Source organism: Oryzias melastigma, linkage group LG24 (assembly GCF_002922805.2).
Source record: "Oryzias melastigma strain HK-1 linkage group LG24, ASM292280v2, whole genome shotgun sequence".
NCBI lineage: Eukaryota > Metazoa > Chordata > Actinopteri > Beloniformes > Adrianichthyidae > Oryzias > Oryzias melastigma.
In genome coordinates, this window is record NC_050535.1 from 7,301,233 (window position 1) to 7,324,915 (window position 23,683).

The 23,683-nt window shown below is 39.5% G+C and overlaps 1 long non-coding RNA gene across 1 annotated transcript in view; it reads right to left on the bottom strand.

Annotated features, from left to right (window-relative positions):
- Positions 1 to 12,757, bottom strand: part of LOC112158464 — a 77,739-nt gene extending 64,982 nt beyond the window's left edge. Inside the window, exons 1-2 of the long non-coding RNA XR_002921314.2 lie at positions 12,178 to 12,757; positions 2,365 to 2,503 (exon numbers count right to left, since the gene is read on the bottom strand). This is a non-coding gene — a long non-coding RNA (uncharacterized LOC112158464). The remainder of the gene's footprint in view (positions 1 to 2,364; positions 2,504 to 12,177) is intronic.
- Positions 12,758 to 23,683: the final 10,926 nt, after the last annotated feature.

Below are 23,683 nucleotides of genomic sequence, written 5' to 3' on the forward strand. Positions count from 1 at the left end.
AACTAAAATGCATTTTATTTGAAATCCTTTGGCGTCTGTGAATGAATGTGTTATAGTAAGTGATTAGACTACTAGGTTGGTTGAGGCATTTTTTCCAGCTGAGAAAAAAAACGACACAAAAACAAAGCTACAGATAACAAGTGGAGCATAGGTTATCTTGCTATTATGTTTCTAGTCCGACCCACTTGAGATCAGACGGGTCAAATGTGGCCCCTGAACCAAAATGAGTTTGACACCTCTGATCTGAAGACTCCATTGGGTTAATATGAACTTCCTATCCTTGAACTCTGTTGTTCAAAAACATTTTGAAGTTTAAGGTCAAGTGATAGTTCCTCAATGTTTTTTTTTTTTTTTTACGGCGTCTGTCTGGCTTTTCTTCCAAGAACACTGATCCAAAATAAAGCAGTCTTTAAAACACTCATTCTCTAACCACCCAGGGGTCAGACGGACCAAGCCCAACTCCACTCCTGATGTCTGGGGGCGTTTATGACGTCTGGTCGCAGAGCGGTGACTTACAGCACTAATCTGATAGGTTATTCAACCCCGGCGAGCTTACAACAGTGTTAGCTTTGATGTCGTATATTGTTATGGCGTCTGAGCGTGCTCCATGGCTCACAGACGTGATTGGATTGTGTTATTCATTGCACATCTGTGTGGATTTGTTTACTGCAGACCTGTTGGATGTTTTCAGCTGCCGTGTATTATACATAATGAGAATCTCTGTCACTCAAACAGACTGAAACCTAGACTGAGTTTTCTATTATGATCAGCGTCCAGAGCATCTAACACGTGTGTCAAAGTCAAGGCCCGGGGGCCGGATTCGGCCCTCCGGATAATTCTATCTGGCCATCCAAATCATTTTATTTTATTGTTATTAATGGCCCGATGTGATCTTGCGCTTATTTTTAAATTGTATAATTTTGACAAAATATATTTTTATGGAGAGTAAAATATTGAAAGTTATTTAAGGTTTAAGTTAACTTATTCTGGAATAAAATTCCTGCCTTTTTATCATTCATAATTATGTTAAAAAGTTACAGTTTTAATTTTTAAAAATTGGTATTCTCCTTGTTTTCTGGATTTTTTAGGCTTTTTGAAGTTTAGCTAATATTTTAGCACCATGCTAGCTCTTTTGGCTAATTTAGGCTATTTTTTAAGTTTCTTAGGCAGTTTTGAAACCAGGCTAATATTTACAAGCTAGCTATTTTGACTAATCAATCAATCAATCAATCAAGATACTTTATTAATCCCAGGGGGGGGAATTCAAGGATATGCTACGTTTATATGGGCTTCTTTTAGGTTTTTCAGCTATTTTTAAGTTTAGCGATTTTTTCAGCTACTTGCTAGTTGTTTTGGCTTATTTAGGCTTTTTTCATTTTTTAGGCTATTTTGTAGTTTAGCTATTTTTTCAGCTATATGCTAACTGTTTTGGCTAATTTATGCTTTTTTCAGTTTTTTAGGCTATATTCTAGTTTAGCTATTGTTTCAGCTATATGCTAACTGTTTTGGATAATTTACGCTTTTTTCGTTTTTTTGGGCTGTTTTGGAGTTAAGCTAATATTGCAGCTACACGCTAGCTATTTTGACTAATTTAGGCTTCTTTTGGGTTTTTTAGCTATTTTTAAGTTTAGCGATTTTTTTCAGCTACTTGCTAGTTGTTTTGGCTAATTAAAGCTTTTTTCATTTTTTTAGGCTATTTTGAAGCTTAGCTATCTTTTCATCTACATGCTAGCTCTTTTGGCTAATTCATGCTTTTGTCAGTTTTTTAGGCTATTTTATAGTTAAGCTAATATGTCAGCGACATGCTAGCTGTTTTGGCTTATTTAGGCTATTTTTTTAAAGTTTTTTCAGCAGTTTTGAAATTAGGCTAATATTTACCCGTTAGCTATTTTGGCTAATTTAGGCTATTTTTTAAAGTTTTTTCAGCAGTTTTGAAATTAGGCTAATATTGCAGCTACACGCTAGCTATTTTGACTAATTTAGGCTTCTTTTGGGTTTTTTGGCTATTTTTAAGTTTAGCTATTTTTTTCAGCTACTTGATAGTTGTTTTGGCTAATTTAGGCTTTTTTCAGTTTTTAGGATATTTTGACGTTTAGCTTTTTTTTCAGCTTCGTGCTAGCTGTCCTGGCTAGCCTTGTTTTGTTTTTCAGGCTAATTTGCAATTTGGCAAATATTTTAGCTGGCTATCAGCTTCAACGTTTTCAGTTATCAGTATTAGCATCTTCAGTGGCCAATTTCAGCTTACAGCATTTACCCTTACATTATCACAGGTAATGCTACATATCTTGCACATAATTATGTTAAAAAGTTACATTTTTTAAAATTTTACATTTATTTTAGAGTGTTCAATAAATGTTTTATTACTGTCTTTCAGAGTTGGAGTGATTGGCGTCACAGGTGGAAGTTTGCTTTCATCACAACTTCAATGTTGACCCCGTCAGCTGTCATGACGTCCCTGGGCGCCTCAGCTGAATTTCTTCTTCACCTTTATGTGGCTCTCTGCCTGATGACACAGAAACATGGGAGCTCATTACCATTTCACCCCCCAGGGAATTGTAATTTAGTTTCATAATTACTTTGGGGATCTCAACTCAGCAGTGTAAAAGTAGGCTAACGCGCGAGGAAAGACGACCATGAAGTTCTTCAGCCCTCTTCCTGTTTTTTAGAACCTTCTCTGTTTCTGCCCACGGAACATAAAGCATCAGGAGTTTCCATTACTTTACTATGTGCCCGTTGTGGCATTGCCTTCCATTGTGTGTAGTCCCTGCAGGTCGAAGGTCACCACAAGAGGTCACGTTGCAGTGAAAGTGTCCAGACGGCTCACTTTAACGCTTTTTTTATTGGGGATCCTTGAACTTTTATGGAGCCAATGTCTGAAAACGATACGCATCTTTTCGGGATCGGGTGGTTTTACTGTCGTAATGGCTTCAGGAAACGGCTGGACACTTCCTCAACATAAAATTGATATATGAACAAGTGTTTAATAGCAGCAAGTTCAAAACACAAACATCCCATTGGTGCTGCTAAGCGACCAACAGCTGAAGATCTCAGAGGTGTGTTTAGACCTGAGATGGCCAAACTTTCTTACTCCTGGGCCACAAAGGGTTCTAAAATTTGACAGAAGGGCTGAACCAGGAGCAGATTTGTGGCGAGTTTAGGTGATTCACCTCTTAAAAGAGAGAAATAACACGAGATCTGGACAAAAACATGCCTTGATCCTGAATGAAAATTACTTTAAAAGAGAACATTTTGGAGTTTTTCATTTCAAATTCGGAGTTTTTGTGCCATTTGGACCAGTGGGATGATGTCAGTGAAAAACTTAAAACTCAAGGATATGCTGCTTTTATGTGGTGTTGGAATAATCAGAAAAATGACCTTATGACAGTGGCCTTGTGGTAGAGTGTCCAGCCTGAGACTGGAAGGTTATGTGTTCAAATCCTGGCTGAGTTGGACCAAAAATGGCTCTAAAAATGTGACTCCCTGCTTGACACTCAGTTTTAAAGGGTAACCAAACAGGGAAGTTGGAGGCTGACTCCACCCACAGCTAAAATTTGAATATCCAGTCAGAGGGGCGGGGTTTGGGGGCAGGACTGTTATCATTACTGGAGCTGTAGAACATGATGTTAGACTTCTGAAACTTACATAGTTTGACCAATCGCAAAATTCAACTGTAATACCTCGATTCAACCTTTAGGGGCAGCACACAGACGGTTTTAGACTATACTTTAAAGAATTAATTTTATTTTAATTTATCACAAATTTGACAATGTCCAACAGAAAGCCCCATTTATAGAGATCAACAGACAAAAAAATTGGTTTAGGGTTTGGTTACCCCTTAACGAGTTGGATTTGGGGGTTAAACCACCAAATGGTTCCAGAGTGTGGCTGTGTCTGCAGCTCACCGCTCCCCCAGGGGATGGGTCAAAAGCAGAGAACACATTTCACAAATCTTGGTGTGTGACAACTAGTAGGACTTTAACTTGAACATGAGAAAAACAACAAATCTTCAAACGCTACATGAAAGCAGAATAACTTTCTGCCCCAACAAAGGTGGATTTATTTTTCTGGCGCCATCTGTGGGGAGACACCTGAACTACAAGGAAAATATATAATTAATACGGGTCATTAAATTAATCTATTCCAGTTCGGTGGGATAAAATTTGAAAGGGCCGTAGTTTGCCCACTCTACTGGACATGCGAAGAGCGTGTACTCTCAGCCAAACCCAGCTTTGGACATAAAGATTTCCCTTTGTTGCAGATGGGATTTAACATTGGATTAAGAGTGTGTGAATGGTTAACTAGTCAAAATCCCCAACTGATGTGCAGCTGGTAGCAAGAGGAAGGGGAAGCGCTGTCACAGTTGTAGATTTTCCTGCAATGAAGTACAAAGAAAAAGGGAAGTGATATAATCCTCAGCTGGACATGGTCCAACATACCCCAAGCTGTTCCTCTGATACCTTCCCCGAACTAGCTCAAGAGCTTGTCTTGAGTCATGTAGGGGGTGATGAGGAACGATTTCATTTGAAGGGGGAGACTTTGGATGAACAGGAAAACCTGAGAGCTACATTCCAGCATTGTTGTACCCCCTTTACATTAAACAGAGTGAGACTGACAGAAAAAACAAAAAAACAACTAAAGCACCACAAAAACTAAGTATAAAATCCTGACAGTATCCCTCCCCAATAGGGCAGATCCCAGATGCCCAAAACACCAGAGAGGAGGGGACCTTTATGGGCAAAGAAAAATAATTCCAGAAAATTGAGCTCTTGCAGCCAAATGGATGTGAGGGGTATCAGAAAACCTTCTCAGGAACAGGCATCACATAGGATCATGTAGGCGGGAGATGAACATTTTCATTTAAAGGGGGAAGACTTTGGATAACCAGGAAAACCTGAAAGCTACAATTAGTCTTTTTGTCCCCCACTCACACTAAACAGAGCGATACTGACAGGAAAAACAGAACATGACAAAAATTACCTCAAAAAACTAAGCACAAAATCCTGACAGTGCCCCTCCCCAAAAGGGCAGATCCCAGATGCCCAAACACCCAAAAGAAGGTGACCTTTACGGGCAAAAGAAAAACAATTCCAGAAGAGTTACTCAGTATTTTTGTCCCCCTCTCACATTTAAGAGCGATACAGACAGGAAAAACAGAACATGACAAAAGCACCACAAAAAACTAAGCATGAAATCCTGACAGTACCCCTCCCCAAATGGCAGATCCCAGATGCCCAAACACCCAAGAGAAGGGGACATTTACGGGAAGAACAAAAACAAGTCCAGGAAATGGAGCTGTTGAAGCCAGAAGGATGTGAGGGGTATCAGAAAACCTTCTACGGCATCCTGTAGTGTGGAAATGAACAATTACATTTAAAGGGGGAAGACTTTGGATGAACAGGAAAACCTGAGAGGAGCATTTTTGTCCTCCACTCACATTAAGGACGACAGGTGCTGAGCTAAAGACCCTCTCCATCCTACTTTCTTAGCACCAAATCTTCTTTTCAGACGTTCTTCACCTTCCTTTTTCGTCTTTGTTTCTTTCTTCCTCCAGGTTCCCTTTCTATTGTCTCTTTTTTTAACTGTCACTTTCATCTGTCTTTACATTACTTCCTCCTTTCTCCTTCTCTCCTTTTTCTTTGTCCTTTTCTTTCCTTCTCATCCCTCCACTTCCCCTCCCTCACACGGTCCTTTCTTTCTTTCTTATGTGTGTTGGTGCCAGACTGCTGTACAGGCGGTTGGTGCGGCTGCCATCCGTTAGGCGTGAGCACACACACATGTACAGAGTCAATGAGGACAATGTGTCTGTGCTGAGGAGAAGTCAAAAATGCATGGCAGGGCTGCCACCCTGAGGCGACGACTGGAATAGTTGAAGTGGGGAGGGGGATACGGACAGGATGATGAAATACTGGCAGTCTTTCAGTAACGGCTGAGCCCGTTGGGGGCCAATGTGGGCGGAGCCAGCGGCTGTGAGCTCACTGCTGCTACAACTCACAGCAGCTATTATGCAAGAGAAAGAGGGGAAGGGAGGGACAGAGGAGCGATGTGAACAACAGCAGCTTCAGTGATGATGGAGCGCTCGGTGAGATGATGCGCAGACTGTCATCAGCGCCATAAATCCCACAAAACACTCTCTTCTCGCTCTTGAGTTTTTTTCTTTTGTCTCTGAAGAAGCTCTATCCCGAGGAATGAGCAGTGGTATTTTTCTCCAATAAATAATCCCCACAAGACAAATGAGGATGTCTTTAGTCGCGGCGTGGACCTCCGGCAGATAAATGACTTCAATTATTGTGGATGAATGGACGAAATCAAATATGATGAAAACCTCTTTAGTTAGATAGATTTGCTAAAATAATCAACTGCAGGTCAAATCCATTTATTGTGTTTTTTTAAGTGACTGGATTTAAAGATAGAAAAATCACTTTAGGGAATTCTAATGAATTCATATAGAATTTTCTCTTTTGTTGCAACTTATCAGTTTATTAGGATGAAGATCAAGACCTTGAAGAGAAAAGTGCTGAGTTGTCATATCTCTTTTTGCAAAATCAATGATTCAGACAGAATATGATTATTATTATTTAAAGGTAAAATGCCAAACTTGTAAAATCTTTACCTTCATCCCGATGTTCTCTTTCTAAACGCAAATGCAGACACACCTTCTCAGACACACCGTGTGATCGGACCTTTAAGGGAGCAAAATTAACAAATAACATGTAATATATTTTAAATTTATGGATGAAATACTTTAAAATCATCATCTTTTAACTTATTTTAAGTGTTCCCATTGTTTTTTTTAATGATTATTTTGATGTTTTTAGCCAAAATTTTGAAAAACTGAGTCGTTTTCTAGGACATAGTTTCTGCAGAGCGGCAGGAGTTCATTAGAATCCTATTGTTTATCTGTTTAAATGCTTTCCCACTAGCTTACAGCCCCACACAACCTCAATCTAACAATACCAGTACAATAAATATGGCGATCGATATCGGAGCTATCCAGCCATAAAGTTTTGAGCTAGATGCCAAAATGAAGACGTACACGGATCTATTTATCTTCTTTAGATATAATAAAGTGTATGTTCAACGCAACAAATACACTATTTTTTAAACATAGGTTTGGTCTGCTCCTCCTCCACATAAATTCAATGAAAGAAATACTCAGAAAATGCACTTTTATGCTTTATTTTCTTAATGTATGGGTCAGGAAGTGTTGGAGGGCCCAAACAGAAACATGACAAAAACACAAAGAGTAACAAAAAATAGTGACTGACAACGATGAACTGAAAACCAGACACTTAAATACACTGAGAATGATTGACTAAATAAAAACAGCTGTGGATGATTAACCTGAACATGGCGAGACTTACAGGAAAAAACAGAACGTAATGAAATTACCACAAAATCCCAACCATAGAATCTTGACAGTACCCCTCTCCAAAAGGGCAGATCCCAGATGCCCAAAACACCCAAGAAGAAGGAACCTTACTAGCAAAATACAAAAACAAGTCCAGAAAACAGAGCTCCTGCATCCAGACGGATGTGAGAGGTATTAGAAAACCTTCTGAGGAACCGGAAAGAGAGAAGCGACTCTCTCCAGGGACAGGAAACATGAAGGGGGGCGGCCCCGGCGACCCTCCACGGGAACATGAAGCTTCGGGATGGCCCCGACAGTAATAGGTTCATGGGACGTGGCTTGACTTGATAGGGCTCCAGGAAAACCCATCTGTGCAAGAAAACAGTAGAAACTCCTGCTGGGTTCAAGGTAATACGTCCTCAATCATCAGAAAATTGCTACAAGAACATGTTAATAATGCATTTTTTATTAACCGTGTAGAAATGAAATAATGAATTTCCTTGGATTCCTCTCTTCTCTCAGTTTAAGTCCCAGAAACCTGTCCATCCAATCAGGCCTCAGCCGATGAGAAGCATGGGAAAATCAGTGATGGACATAAACCTCAAAGAACCATCAATTACAATGCAATCATGGGTGGTGAGGACAAAAGAGTTAAGACAAAAAAAAGATCTTTTTTTTCTTCTTTTGTAGACTCCTCTGAGAAGACTGTTTAGATGTGTAACATCTTGCGGAATTGGGGCCGACAGGCCTCTTCGAGCCCAGTGGGGTATTTATAATTTGTTGGGGAGGGAAGGAATTACAGAACAATAGCATTGTCCCTGTTGCACTAGAAGCCTGCCTGCCTGCAGATTGTTAGTGGTAATTTGCTTTATGCTGAGTGGAAGTAGGATTAGGGATGAAGCGAGGCGTGTATTAATTCCTCCGCAGGGATCACATGCTCTTATCATTCTCCAATCACAACTCCATCAGTGGGGGTTACATAACCATTTTAGACCGTCGGGGCGACCACCCAGGGCTTGTGCGCACCTTTGCCAAATTTTTGAGATCACAAGCATCTGTTTAATTTATCCTTCTTTGACAAGAAAGAGGACGACTTGATGAACTGCACCCAAGCTTATTTCGTGGAAAAGATGGAGGGTGGGTGTAGGGGTGAAATAAAAACTGGACACAGCTAATGCGACGGGACAGTATCTTTGTGCTGGTCATTGTGCGGTCCGCTGTGTGATGGCTTCCCCCGACCGCTGGGCTCTTCACTTTGTATTGTCACGTACTCCTCATATCAATTCGGCCTCATCATGTGAAAGGACTTCTGCTTTTCTGCGGGCGCTGGTCAGAGGCCCCGCAGAGGAGCTCAGGCTGAGGAAGGTGAAGGTTCTCAAATCCAAGGGAGCAGAAGACAAGAAAAGAGCCAACAAGGGTGTATTGTGACCACACATCATTTTTAATTTACCAGTTGAGAAAGGATTGCTAGATTCTCTTTTAGTGGATTTTCCAAGCAGCTCTGACAAAAAAAAATGCTCCCGCAACAGGCGGCAAAGCAAAGTGGGCCCCATATGGTTTGAAAATGGGCAGAGATGTGGCCCCAAATGGGTTTGTCCTCAGTTTCTGTGATGGTCTCACCTGTGTTTGCCCACATTGGCTTAAGTGGGCACTCAGTGGTTAGCTCGCTATGCTATCCAGCCGCCTAGTGGACAGCAGACCTTGCTCGCTCACTACAGTGGAGCTTGTTAGGTCAATACAGCGGAGCATGCTAGCATGCTACAGTGGAGCTCGCTAGCATTCTACAGCGGAGCTCATTAGCATGCTATAGCAGAGCTTGCTAACATGCTACAGTGGAGCTCACTAGCATGCTACAGCAGAGCTTGCTAGAATGCAACAGAGGAGATCGCTAGTTCGCTGTAGCAGAGCTTGCTAGCATTCTACAGTAGAATTTGCTAGCATGCTACAAGAGAACTTGGTAGCATGCTACAGTGGATTTCGCTAGCATGCTACAGCGAAGCTCATTAGCATGCTATAGCAGAGCTTGATAACATGCTTCAGTGGAGCTTGCTAGCATGCTACAGCAGAACTTGCTAGCTTGCTACAGCAGAACTTGCTAGCATGCTACAGTGGAGCTCACTAGCATGCTACAGTGGAGCTCACTAGCATGCTACAGCAGAACTTGATAACATCCTTCAGTGGAGCTTGCTAGCATGCTACAGCAGAACTTGATAGCATGCTACAGTAGAGCTTGCTAGCATGCTACAGCAGAACTTGCTAGCATGCTACAGGGGAGCTTACTAGCAAGCTAAAGTGGAGCTCACTAGCATGCTATAGCAGAGTTTGATAACATGCTTCAGGGGACCTTGCTAGCATGCTGCAACAGAGCTTGCTAGCATGCAACAGAGGAGCTCACTAGCATGCTACAGAGGAGCTTGCTAGTTTGCTATAGCAGAGCTTGATAGCATGCTACAGCGGAGCATGAAACTGTGGACAAACCCAATCGGGGAAAACATTTTCTGCCCCCTTTGAAACCATATGGGGCCAACTTGGCCTCGCTGGCTGTGGATGTTCTCAACAAATGTGGCGAACATATTTGAGGTATCGGAGCCTCGTGGGATTCTTCCCTTCCTTCCAAACCCTCATCACTGATCTTCCAGTCCAGACACACTTAAACTCAGATGTCCACTCTCCTGCATCCGGTCAGCTTTGATCTTCCATTTTCTCCAGGGCAGAGAGTGATATTTACATTACATTACCAGTGAAACACATACTCATGAGTGCCCATATGTGCATATAAACACGCCCCATCGCAGAGTGGTACTGAGACCTCCCCGAGGGGTCGTAGCGGCAGAAGACATCCTGCACAGCCAGACCGCAGGGTCGTCATTATTAGAGCACTAAATGGAAAAAAAAACTCTGCTTCATCACTCAGAGAGAACTTAGAGACAGGAACGTATATGTGCAAAAGTGTCAGGGGATTCAGCAGAACCAGAAAGGAGGAGCTCCGCACAACAAAGACACATCAAGATGAATAAAAGAGACAAAGGGGAAATTTTCCTATGCAGGCTGCAAAGTCCATCTGCCCCCCCCCCTCCCTGTAAGGCTATTACAGTAATGAATGCAACAGTCTGAGTGACGTCATGCATCCCTACAGCGCATGCTGATGTATGGGACAAAGAGTGTGAAGGAGATAAACCGAAAATGAGGGGGAGACGGATGAGAGTGGGAGGACAAAAGGAAGTGCAGAAAATATGAGGGAGACGACAAAGACAGCACAAGCGGGGAAAACTGGTTTATCCCTCCTTTAGTGCGGTCTCCTGCTTTGTTACAAATGCAGATGCAGAAACCAGCAGGAACACATTTTAATTAACTATACCCACAATGCACCACCTCCCCCCATTCCACAGCCCAGCTCACAAAAACAATTAAAAACACATATTAGGAGTCAGTGGCTCTACCACCTGATATAATTAGGATAATGAAGGCTGTGACAAAACAAGAGAACCACTTATCTGCTTCTTCAATCCTAATTGACTGGAGATCAGTATCAGTCCCCAACGTGATACACAATACCTCCACTTGCAACGAAAGCCAGCACTCATGGAACTTCGTGCTGAAATTACATGACATTCAAGCTAATCCTGTCACCACATGAGGGAAGTCAGCGACGTGTATTTTTTTTTAAATGCGCCAATAACTGGGACCCGTCCTGCAGCGGCAGGCTTAATTTATGGGCCACTGAGCAACCCAGAACAGCTGGTGGTTAAGTGTTTCATTCAAAGGCACCTTGATGGCATCCTGTGAATAAATTCTTCCCTCTGAAGAAAAAAAAAGTGTTATTTTTGAATGGAAATGAAGAAAAGATGTGGAAAGCATAAATTGACCGCAAACATCTAGTCCAGGGGAGTCAAACTCAATCGCACAAAATCCAAAACACACAATAGGTCACAGGCCGAACAGGATAAACATTTATTCAACACTAAGACTATATTTTTAAAACTTTAAAAATGTAACTGTTTAACATAATTATGAACTAGATATATAACATTACCTGTGATAATGCTAGTGTGAATGCTGTAAGCTGAATTTTGCTTCTGAAGACGCTAGTGCTGATAGCTAAAGATGCTGAAATTGGTAGCTAAAAACGCTGAAGCTGATAGTGTTACACGGCTATTCGGCTAAGAATGATGGGCCAACTCACTCTCGGTGCAACATATTTAATGTTTGAAACACTGGAAAATAAACAATAAAACAATCAATAACTGCTTACTGCTTGGTCACGTTCTGCTGACTCGCTCATCACGTAGTGACTGAGCTCTTCTTCTAGTGTCAATTGCTCTCACAATTACATATAGTTTTACATATGACATAACTTCTGTGAATTAACAAATTACAAAAAAAATGCATTTTACCCTCCATTAGCAAACACATGAACTTCAGTAACCTTGCTATTCTGTATTTTACTGTTCCAGATCATTTTAATCATTATCTTTACCTCTTATGAATTCCTAGTATGAACTGTATCTACTTGAAAAAACATATTTTAAACTAATTTACACTTTTTGTTCTGTTTTCACACTCATCAAATAACAAACGTTTTACATGTTATCTCTCAGAACATTGCTCATCTTACTACCAGTTAGCTTTCATTGCATTCAAACATTCATCAGACGTGTTACCGCGGTCGCCACCGATCCACGTCCGCCATCTTAGTAACACAACGTGGTGTCTGACTCATTCTAATTAGTTAAACAGCGCATTTTCCTCAGCTTATTCTACTCAGAAAATAACTTAAAACACATTATAGCCGTCACATATAATTTGTGTGTTGGTTTCAACCAGCTTACCTGTAAGATAAACAATAAAACAATCAATAACTGCTGCGCGCTTGGTCGCGTTCTGCTGACTCGCTCATCACGTAGTGACTGAGCTCCTCCTTCCGGTGTCAACTACTGATGACCTAAGTGCCAAGCGCCCTCTGCTGGTGAAACTAAGTACTAAAGAAAAGACCTTTTTTAACACAGAGAATGTATTCAGATATGTATAAGACTAGTTTTACTAATCGTTTATGACTTAAAATAAAATGAATGGGGGGGCAACTATTTTAAATGTCTGTTTTAATCACACAGTGCCACGATAGCTTAAAACGCGGAAGTTGATAGCCAGCTAAAATATTAGCTAAATCCCAAATTGGCCTAAAAAAAAAAAAGAAAAGAAAATAGGTTAGCCAAAGCAGCTAGCATGTGGCTGAAGTATTAGCTAAACTCCAAAACAGCCTAAAAAACCTAAAAAGAAAAACGTTAAATTAGCCAAAATTTGCCTAAAAACAACGAGAAATAAAACTTTGGTCAGCCAAAAAAGCTAGTGTGTAGATTAAAAAATAGCCAAGTTTCAATATAGCCTATAAAACTGGAAAAAAGCCTGTATTAGCCCAAACAGCTAGCATGTAGCTGGTAGAAAGCTGTAGAAAAAAATACCTAAACTTCAAACTAAAAAATGGACAATAGCCTAAATTAGCAAAAACAGCTAGCATGTAGCTGCAATATTAGCTAAGCTCCAAAACAGCATAAAAAACTTAAAAAGAAAAGTTTAAATTAGCCAAAATTAGCCAAAAACAATGACAAAAAAACTTTGGTTAGCCAAAACAGCTAGTGTGTAGATGAAAGATTAGTTAAACTTCAATTTAGCCTACAAAACTGGAAAAAGCCTAAATTAGCCAAAAGAGCTAGCATGTAGCTGAAATATTAGATAAACTCCAAAACAGCCTAAAAAACCTAAAAAGAAAAGCTTAAATTAGTAAAAATTAGCCTTAAAACAACGAGAAATAAAACTTTGGTTAGCCAAAAAGGCTAGTGTGTAGATGAAAAAAATAGCTAAACTTCAATATAGCCTACAAAACTAGAAAAAAAACAAAATTAGCCAAAACCGCTCGCATGTAGCTGAAAAAATAGCTAAACTTCAAACTAAAAAATGGAAAATAGCATAAATTAGCAAAAACAGCTAGCATGTAGCTGAAATATTAGCTAAGCGCCAAAATAGCCTAAAAATCTTAATAAACGCCAAAATAATCCAAAAAGCTGACAGAATGGCAATTTTTTAAACTTTAAAACTATAACTTTCAACAAAATTATGAATAATGAAAAGGCAGGAATATTATTCCAGAATAAATCAACTCAAACCTTAAATAACTTTAAATATTTTACTCTCCATAAAAATATAGTCAGTCAAAATTATACAAGTTAGAAATAAGCGCAAGATAACATCGGGCCATTAATAACAATAAAATAAAATGATCTGGAGGGCCGGATCCGGCCCCCGGGCCTTGACACACGTGATCTAGTCATTAAACTAGTTGAATTGAAAACTTGCGTGGGACTAAAACAAGATTATCTGCAAAAGAAATTCAAACTAAAAAAGAAAAATTCCCCAATTTCTAAAGTATAAACGTGTCCCCAATCCCGAGTTTTGATCTTCGTCTGTGATAGCGGCAGAAACTCAACCCTCCTGGCTAAAGTATATCATTGCCATGTCTGCGGCGCAAAAACACAGAAGGTCTTTATTTCAGACGGGAATGGAGGGGGGTGACCTGAAGAGTCATGGAACAGGGCGCGTCTTGAGTGCGACCACCCCAAAGATAACTTCGCTGCCGGCGCTGTGAGAGCTGCAGAGGAATTTACCGTGACAGCGGAAACAGCTTCTCATCAGGTGGACATTCATAAAGACAGAGCGACACACACACACATATGAACACACACACACAGACAGGGATGTGGACCTTAGCAGTGAACCCTGCTGGGGCTCACCTCCCAGCAACCTTGATGGTGGGATTGTGTAGAAATGTAAGCCTTTCCTCACCTTTGATCCTCAAAATGTTCACAGCTTCCCATGTGGAGGGCTGCCCTGTCAGCACACTGTCAGATTAAACACATTATCATAATTCTTACAGGGTAAACATGTCGACTTATTAAACCTTGTACTACTAAATTTAAACACTCGGACTAGAAATTTATCCATTTGATTTCCAGCTGGTTGGTTTTTCATCAGATAATATTTAGATTTAAATTAAGAAGCGAAAGATGTGGACACGTGGGACTGATTATATCGATGTTTTTTGAAGCTCTACAACACGAAGTCAAGGCCCAGGGGCCGGATCCGGCCCTCTGGGTAATTATTTCCGGCCCTCCAGATCATTTTATTTTTTGTTATTAATATTATCTTGCGCTTATTTTTAACTTGTATAATTTTGACGAAATCTATTTTTATGGAGAGTAAAATATTGAAAGTTATCTAAGGTTTAAGGTGATTTATTCTGGAATAATTTTCCTGAATTTTTATTCTTCATATATGTTTAAAAAGTTACGATTTCAAAGTTTTAAAAATTGGCATTCTGCTAGCTTTTTGGACTATTTTGCCAGATTTTTTTAGGCTACTTTGTAGTTTAGCTAATATATAAGCTACATGCTAGCTGTATTGGCTAATTTCGCCTTTTTTCTTTATTTGTTTTTTAGGCTGTTTTGGAGTTAGGCTAATAATTATGTGCTAGCTGCTAGCTGTTTTGGCTATTTTTTTAGGAAATTTTGAAGATAAGCTATTTTTTTTTCAGCTTCATGCTAGCTGTTTTGGCAAAGGTAAATGTTTTCCTTTTTTATTTTTGTAGGCTAATTTGGCATTTAGCTAAAAATTTAGCTGGCTATCATCACTAGTGTCTTTGGCAGCCAGATTCAGCTTACAGCATTCACACTAGCATTATCACAGGCAATGCTACAGTTTTTAAAAATGGCATTGTGCTAGCTTTTTGGACTATTTTGCCATTTACTAAGTTTTTTAGGCTATTTTGGAGTTTTTCTAATATTTCAGCTACATGCTAGCTGTTTTGGCTAAAGTAGGCTTTTTTCTGTTTTTTAGGCTATTTTGAAGTTCAGCTATTTTTTCAGCTACATGCTAGCTGTTTTGACTAACCTATGTTTTTTTTTCTTTTTCTAGGCAAATTTGGCTTTTAGCTAATATTGTAGCTGGCTATCAGCTTCAGCGTTTTCAGCTATCAATTTCAGCTTCTTCAGCTATCATCACTAGCATCTTCAGCAGCCGAATTCAGCTTACAGCCTTTTCACAAGTTTAATTATATATCTAGTTAATACTTGTTAAAAACTTGCATTTTTTAAGTTTTAAAAATTTAGTTTCAGAGTTTTAAATAAATGTTTATCTTGTTTGGTCCACAACCTAAGCCTTGTTTTGGATTTTGGCCCCTTGTGCGATTGAGTTTGACACCCCTGATTTACACAGTATGCCATAAAAAAAATCAGTCGAGGTATTACAACATCCTACTGTCAAACTCAGACCCAGCAGGACCCCAACAAACCAGGTTGCATATAAAGTCAATCTGCTAAGCAGAGCCAGCCCTTTGGTCCCAATCCATGCCAATAATGAAGGGATGCCTGTGAAGAAAGCCTGAACTCTCCTGACCTGGCAGCTCCGGATAAAACAAAATGCATCCTGGCTCTCGGCGCAGGTATTTCCGGAGTCCACCTTTTATTTCGGAGCAGGTATCAGCTTTCACATTGAGAGTAAGTGAGTTTGTGTGCAGGATCCATGCATGCATGCACGCCTCCCTCGCACAATCTTCACGCATGCACGTCTGTCGCGAACATGTGTTTCTGATGAGTCAATATAGATCTGCATTTCAAATAAAGATAATGGAAAGCAGAGCAGAGGGTGAATGAAAGGGAGAGGGGGTGGAGAATCTGTAGGTGGGGAGGAGGGGGGTGGGGGACATTCCTCAGGCCTTATGTAGGAGGTAAATTAAAAATATCCATGGCTGCTTGGAGGGGGTCCAGGGAGGCTGACACACAGCGCTCAGTCAGGGAGCTCGCCGGCGATCCGGTAAGCGCTCACTCAAGGCCAATTATGCTTCCTGTGATGTGTGTTCAAGTCCCCTCCACGCCGTCCCGCCGCCCCATCGCCCCACCTTTGGCCCTGCAGCCACACCAGCCAGAGAGAAAAAGCTGTCAGGGAGTCAGGATCAAACCTCCAATCAAACGCCGGCTGTCACATGCTCAGGTGATGATTAATGGCTTATATTCTTTGACCCAAAGAAGAAAGGAGAACAGAGCGAGCTACAGATGGGAGTTTTCAACTCATTACAAAGCACAGTAACATGTGTTGAGGAGACCAACCGTCCTCCCTGCGTTGGTGCAGCCCTGCACCGGGCACTGGAATGCAATTATTGGGAGATGAAAGTTAGAAAAGCGAGTCTGTCAAGAATTCCTTCGCTTCCGGGAATAAATTAGCAAATTAGTTGACGTGAGGATTTCCATTCACCTGTATTCCACTTTCAGATGACGAGATTGTTCTCACTTTCCCTCTCACACATTGGCAGAAAAGGGTCTCGCCTCTGGCGCCCAACCGTGTTCTGCGGTGGAAACCAAACACGGGGCTGTTTTAACTGGATGTGATCCTTGTTTCCGGGTATGAACGCTGCCAGAAGCCGATTGATGGCTCTCACCAAGAGGGAGGTGTTTACGGGAAAACGGGACTGGCTGGAATTCTCATATCGGATTCAAAACATTGGTACCAAATGGTTCCCCAAGTGATAATGAAGAGAGTGTGGTGGAGGGAATCCCCCCCTGCACACACATTTCTATTTAAACAGGCTTTTGTAGCCTTTAACCCTGACCCTAAACGTTACAATCACAAGCTTGGTAGTCTTGTAACAAAGACCTACTATACCTGAAGAGTGTTTTTATTTATCAAACATAGATCTCTTAAAAATGTCAAAGGCAATGTAGTTATTACCACTAAAAACTAAATATAGTATGTGTTAATACTCACTACATTGGAAAAATATTTTATTGATATATTTATTGCAGGGGTGTCAAACTCAATTCCACAAGGGAACAACGTCCACGGGCCGAACAGGAAAAGCATTTGTTCGAACACCCTGAAACTAAATTATTAAAGCTTTAAAACTGTAACTTTTTAACTTTTTAAAAACTAGATACACAGCATTGCCTGCAATAATGCTACTGTGAATGCTGCAAGCTGAAATTGGCAGCTGAAGATGCTAGTGCTGAAAGCTAAAAATTCTAAAATTGAAAGCTAAAAACGCTAAAGCTGATAGCTGAAAATGCTGAAGTTAATAGCTGAAATCACTGAAGCTAGTAGCTGAAAATGCTGAAGCTGAAATACTGAAGTTGATTAGCTGAAAATACTGAAGTTGATAGCTGAAATCTTTGCAACTAATAGTTAATAATGCTGAAGTTGATAGCTGAAATCACTGAAGCTAGTAGCTGAAAATGCTGAAGTTGATTGGTGAAATCACTGAAACTGAGAGATGAAAACGTTGAAGTTAATAGCTGAAATCACTGAAGCTGATAGCTGAAAATGCTGAAGCTAATAGCTAAAATCACTGAAGCTGGTAGCTGAAAATGCAGAAGCTGATAGCTGAAAACGCTGAAGCTGATAGCTGAAAATGCTGAAGTTAATAGCTGAAATCACTGAAGCTAGTAGCTGAAGATGCTGAAGCTGATAGCTGAAAATGCTGAAGTTGATTGGTGAAATCACTGAAACTGATAGATAAAAACTTCGAAGCTGATAGCTGAAAATGCTGAAGTTGATAGCTAAAATCACTGAAGCTCGTAGCCGAAAATGCTGAAGCTGATAGCTGAAAACGCTGAAGCTGATAGCTGAAAATGCTGAAGTTAATAGCTGAAATCACTGAAGCTAGTAGCTGAAAATGCAGAAGCTAATAGCTAAAATCACTGAAGCTGATAGCTGAAAATGCTGAAGTTGATAGCTAAAATCACTGAAGCTCGTAGCTGAAAATGCTGAAGCTGATAGCTGAAAACGCTGAAGCTGATAGCTGAAAATGCTGAAGTTAATAGCTGAAATCACTGAAGCTAGTAGCTGAAAATGCTGAAGCTGAAATACTGAAGTTGACTAGCTGAAAATACTGAAGTTGATAGCTGAAATCTTTGCAACTAATAGTTAATAATGCTGAAGTTGATAGCTGAAATCACTGAAGCTAGTAGCTGAAAATACTGAAGTTGATAGCTGAAATCTTTGCAACTAATAGTTGAAATGCTGAAGTTGATAGCTGAAATTAAAATATTAGTGAAAAAAACTAAAAAAAAACTAAAAACTAAAAAAAAAAACTTTAGTTAGGCAAAACAGCTAGCATGTTGCTGAAAAAAATTGCAAAACTTAAAAATGGCTATAAAAACTGAAAAAAGCCCAAATAAGCCAAAATAGCTAGTGTGTGGGTGAAATGTTAGTTACATTCCATGGATCTATTTGTCTATAAGTGAAAAATGCAATTTTGAGCTTAATTTTCTGAATTTATTCCACAAGAATATGTTAAAAAACCCAAAACTAATTTTCTATTGGAGTGGAGCACTCCAAATTAGAACCATGTAAAATATATTTTCCTTTCTGAATACTATTATGCTTAAGATTGAGCGCCATTGATTAATAATTAAACAATTTATGTAAATAATTGAGTTGCAACCCAACACTCGGGGACCCGACTGTAAAACAGTGACTCACCAGACTTAGATTTCTGTGTTTGGTGATTTAGAAGTCAAATTATGCTGTAGGTAATACTTCTGTTAAATATTTCAATTTAACTAAATTATTACTGAGATGAATGGTGAAGTTCTGATCTGTTCGGAATAGTTTAACATTAGAGATTTTTTGCCTTTAAAACTGACTTCTAAGAATGTAGGAGGAATTATCTGTGAATAAAATGGTTTAGCTTTTGGACAGTTCTTTGATTCACCAAAAAATTAACAAAAGAAGTCTCCCTGTTTGTATGAGTATGAGTGTAGTGCACAATCCAAACCACTTCCTTGTCTGTTTTTGACTGTTGGTACCACTAAAAACTGCAGACGAGAGGAAAAGAGGAAGACGTTTTGGGTAAATATGAGCTGCAGAGAGTAGATGGGGGGAAGCAGGAGAGAGATGTTGAGTGGTGACAGTGATAGAGAAGGAGTCTGCTACTGGGACAGCAGAGGAGGCGAATCCATCGATCCAGGACAGTGAGCTGGCTCACATTTCACCTCCTCAGCAGTATAGCTGGCGCTTGGCTATGGAACTGAGCCCTATATGCAGTCTGGACAGGGTCACCTCCACTCTGAATGCAATTTTTCTTTGCCTGTATGAATGTTTGAGACATAGAAACAGATGTGCATGTATCTGTACTGATAAAGTTTAAGAATGAAAAAATCTTTAAGTCAACTACAAAACTCTTGTTTTGTATAGTTTTATCCTGTAGAACATTCAAACTCAATGACACAAGGGGCCGGAATCCAAAACACACCTTAGGTCAAGGGCTGAACATGCTAAACATTTATTTATCACTCTGAAACTGCATTTTTAAAACTTTAAAACCTTAACTTTTTAACATAATTATGAACTAGATTTATAGCATTACCTGCGATAATGATACTGCTGATAGCTGAAGATGCTGAAATTGATAACTAAAAACGCTGAAGCTTAAAGCTGAAGATGCTAAAATTAATAACTAAAAACGCTGAAGCCTAAAGCTGAAGATTCTGAAATTAATGGCTGAAAAAAACTAAAGCTAATAACTGAAGATGCTGAAGTTGATAGCTGAAAATGCTGATGCTGATAGCTGAAGATTGTGAAGCTGATAGCTGAAGATGCTGAAATTGATAGCTGAAAACGCTGAAGCTGATAGCTGAAGATGCTGAAATTAATCTCTGAAAACGCTAAAGCTAATAGCTGAAGATGATAAAGTTGATAGTTGAAAATGCTGAAGCTGATAGCTGAAGATGCTGAAGTTGAAAGCTGAAAATGCTGATGCTGATAGCTGAAGATGCTGAAATTGATAGCTGAAAACACTGAAGCTGAAAGCTGAAGATGCTGAAATTAATGTCTGAAAACGCTGAAGCTAATAGCTGAAGATGATAAAGTTGATAGTTGAAAATGCTGAAGCTGATTGCTGAAGAGGCTGAAGTTGAAAGCTGAAAACGCTAAAGCTAATAGAATAAAACGCTGAAGCTGATAACTGAAGATGGTGGAGTTAATAACGCTAAAGCTAATAGATGAAAACGCTGAAGCTGAAAGCCAGCTAAACTCCAAAACAACCTAAAAAAACAAAACTAAAACTAAAAAAGCTTGTAGTTGAAAAATTAGCTAAACTCTACAATAAAACAGTAACTTTTTAACATAATTATGAATAATAAAAAGGCAGGAATATTATTCCAGAATAAATCAGCCTAAACTTTAAATATCTTTCAATATTGTACTCTCCATAAAAATATATTTTGTCAAAATTTTACTAGTTAAAAATAAGCGCAAGATAACATCAGGCCATTAATAACAATAAAATAAAATTATATTGCGGGCCGGATAGAATTATCCGGAGGGCCGGATCTGGCCCCCGGGCCTTTAATTTTCACACATGTGCAGTAGAATCTGAAAACGGTCTACTTTGGGTTTTCTGTGTCACATTCCGCCCTCATCAAAGACAAGCAATATCCTGAATGAATCGTGTCGATCCATAGACGGCGGTCCGTACGGGGGTCTAGGCTCAGTTCTCAAAGCCTTCCACTGTCATCCGAGAAGACTAAACCATGTGACAGACGACCGAGCATGTGGCATCTCCGTGACCCTTGACACGGAAAACCTTTCCCCCTATCTGCCCCTGCTGTGGCTAACGGATGGCCCGTAACCTCTGTGACCACTGACCACTGGGACTCTTTTGTGTCAGTGGTCAAGCACATCAGAAAGGCCACGCAGGGGTCAAATCCCAAACAGGTGAACTTTGACTCTCCAGCGCGGGCTGTGAGTCGAGGTATTCGGGTAGGGTGTACAGACCCACTGATAAGATTGGGACCTGTGGATAGATGTCAGATAAGCTGGTACAACATTAGGAATGAGCACATTTATGAAAAACAGACCACACAGACTTGACCAGTGATGGCTAAGTGACACCTTTCTTCATGCAATCGTCTCCTGATAACCTCATTTCAACCAGATTGAAGTCGTGAGAAGATCAGCGATTCAGGCGGAAACTGTTACACCAGTGAATACGTTTAAAAGATTCAAGATGACTCCAGAAAATGTTGTTTTTTTGGTGTTTTTAACATGTTTTTGTGACATTTTTCTGATGATTGAGGACATATATGAAGAAAATAAAGCATAAAATTACATTTTAGTGCTTTTTTTGTTGAAATTGCTGTGAATCAAGAGCAGACGAAAAAATTGCCTTTGGAAAAGAGTAAATTTGCGTTGTAGAGAATAGTCTAGTCAAAGTCTACACAATACAATACTTGGAGGGAAATTTCGAATGAACTACTGCCGCTCTGCAGAAACTATGTCCTAGAAAATGACAATTATAATTACATTACACATTAGGAGTTTAGATCTTTTGCTTTCAGGTTTAAATTTCTCTGTGCCTTTTTTTCAAAGTTAAGGATTTTTTTTTATAGCTTTGACCAATAATGTTCATTCTGGAGGTCTGCAACCTGCAGCTCCATCTCCATGGTGGTTCCTCCGCCTAAGACAGAAAATACTGGTTACTAGCTGCCCAGAACTGCACTGAAATAATAGCGTATGGCACAGAGCGTCTTTTATTTTGAAAATATTTTTTTCAAATCACATTTTAAGAGATGCTAGGTTCTTTTTATATTTTTGCTTTTGTTTGTGCTAAAAAATAGACAATATTCATATTTATTATTCAAAAAAAGAAGGTCATGAATGCAATATCTGGAGGGCCAGATCCGGCCCCCGGGCCTTATGGGATTAAAAGAGATATAAAAACAAAATCCCGCTCATTGGAATTTATTTGTTGGATTTCCTTCTGTAGTTCAAATCTCCATCTTCAGTAAACTACAATCATAAGTTTCTCTGAACAATCCGAATGTTTTTACTGGAGACAAGAACGTTTGGACATCTCTTCCAAAGACTTTCAGCTCCAGTTTGGTTCATATTCCCCTGACAGTCATGACCACCCAGCCAGTCAGTGACATTTACAGTAAACAGTTTCAGCCCATTAGCAAGCATGAGTTCCTCAAGCTGTGGCACCTCACGAGCAGCATGACCAGTGGGCTTAACCAAACCCCACGCGCCGCCGTCACCACCTCAGCTGTCTTTATGTGAACAAAACCGCTCCGTACTCCAGCAGGAAGAGGAAATATGGTACCTCAAGGGTTCTGCCTTGTTGTTTCTTTAACCATTTTACCATAAATTATTCCTGCTAGAAGAAGTCAGACGATGAGAATCACACAAACGCACACATTTAGTTAATCCTTGCATATTTGAAAATCGATCATTGATCGGATTATTTAATACAAATTAAAAACAAACGTTTTTGGGATCAAAGACTTCCTAACAAAAAATATCTGTTAATCTTTATGACTTTACCATGTGTTGAGCAGCTCAGGAGACAGCTTTGTAGACTTATTGCCCAGACTCCACAGCCTGAACTTCTGAACTCACACGATTCAAAAAAATCATCACGTTTGTGCCGTTAACTCACATGTTACATGTACCGTGTTTGGTTTAAACCTCAAAGCAAACATATGTGTCAAAGTCAAGGCCCGGGGGCCGGATCCGGCCCTCCAGATCATTTTATTTTATTGTTCTTAATGACCCGATGTTATCTTACACTTATTTCTAACTTGTATAAATTTGACAAAATATATTTTTATGGAGAGTAAAATATTGAAAGTTATTCAAGATTTAAGTTGATTTATTCTGGAATATTATTCCTGCCGTTTTATTATTATAATTATGTTAAAAAGTTAAGATTTTAAAGTTTTAGAAATTGGGATTATGCTAGCTTTTTGGAGTATTTTAATATTTATGAAGGTTTTTTAGGCTATTTTGGAGTTTGGTTAATATTTCAGCTAAATGCTAGCTGTTTAGGTTAATTTCGGCTATTTTCTATTTTTTTTTCTTGTCTATTTTGAAGCTTTGCGATAAGTTCAGGTACATGCTAGCTGTTTTGGCTAATTTAAAATTTCCGTTTTACATTTTTTAGCTTGATTTGGAGTTTAGCTAATATTTACAAGCTAGCTCCTTTGCTAATTTGTTATTTTTTAAGTTTTTAGGCTATTTTGAAGTTTTGTTTTATTTTTTTTTTCCCCCGCTACATGCTAGCTGGTTTGGCTAACATATGTTTTTTTTGTTTGTTTATTTTTAGCCTTATTTAGCATTTAGCTAATATTTTAGCTGGCTATCAGCTTTAGCGTTTTCAGGTATTAGCTTCAACGTTTTATCAATTTCAGCATCTTCAGCGGCCACATTCAGCTTGCAGCATTCACACTAGCATTATCACAGGTAATGCTAGTTATCTAGTTCATAATCATGCTAAAAAGTTACGTCTTTGAA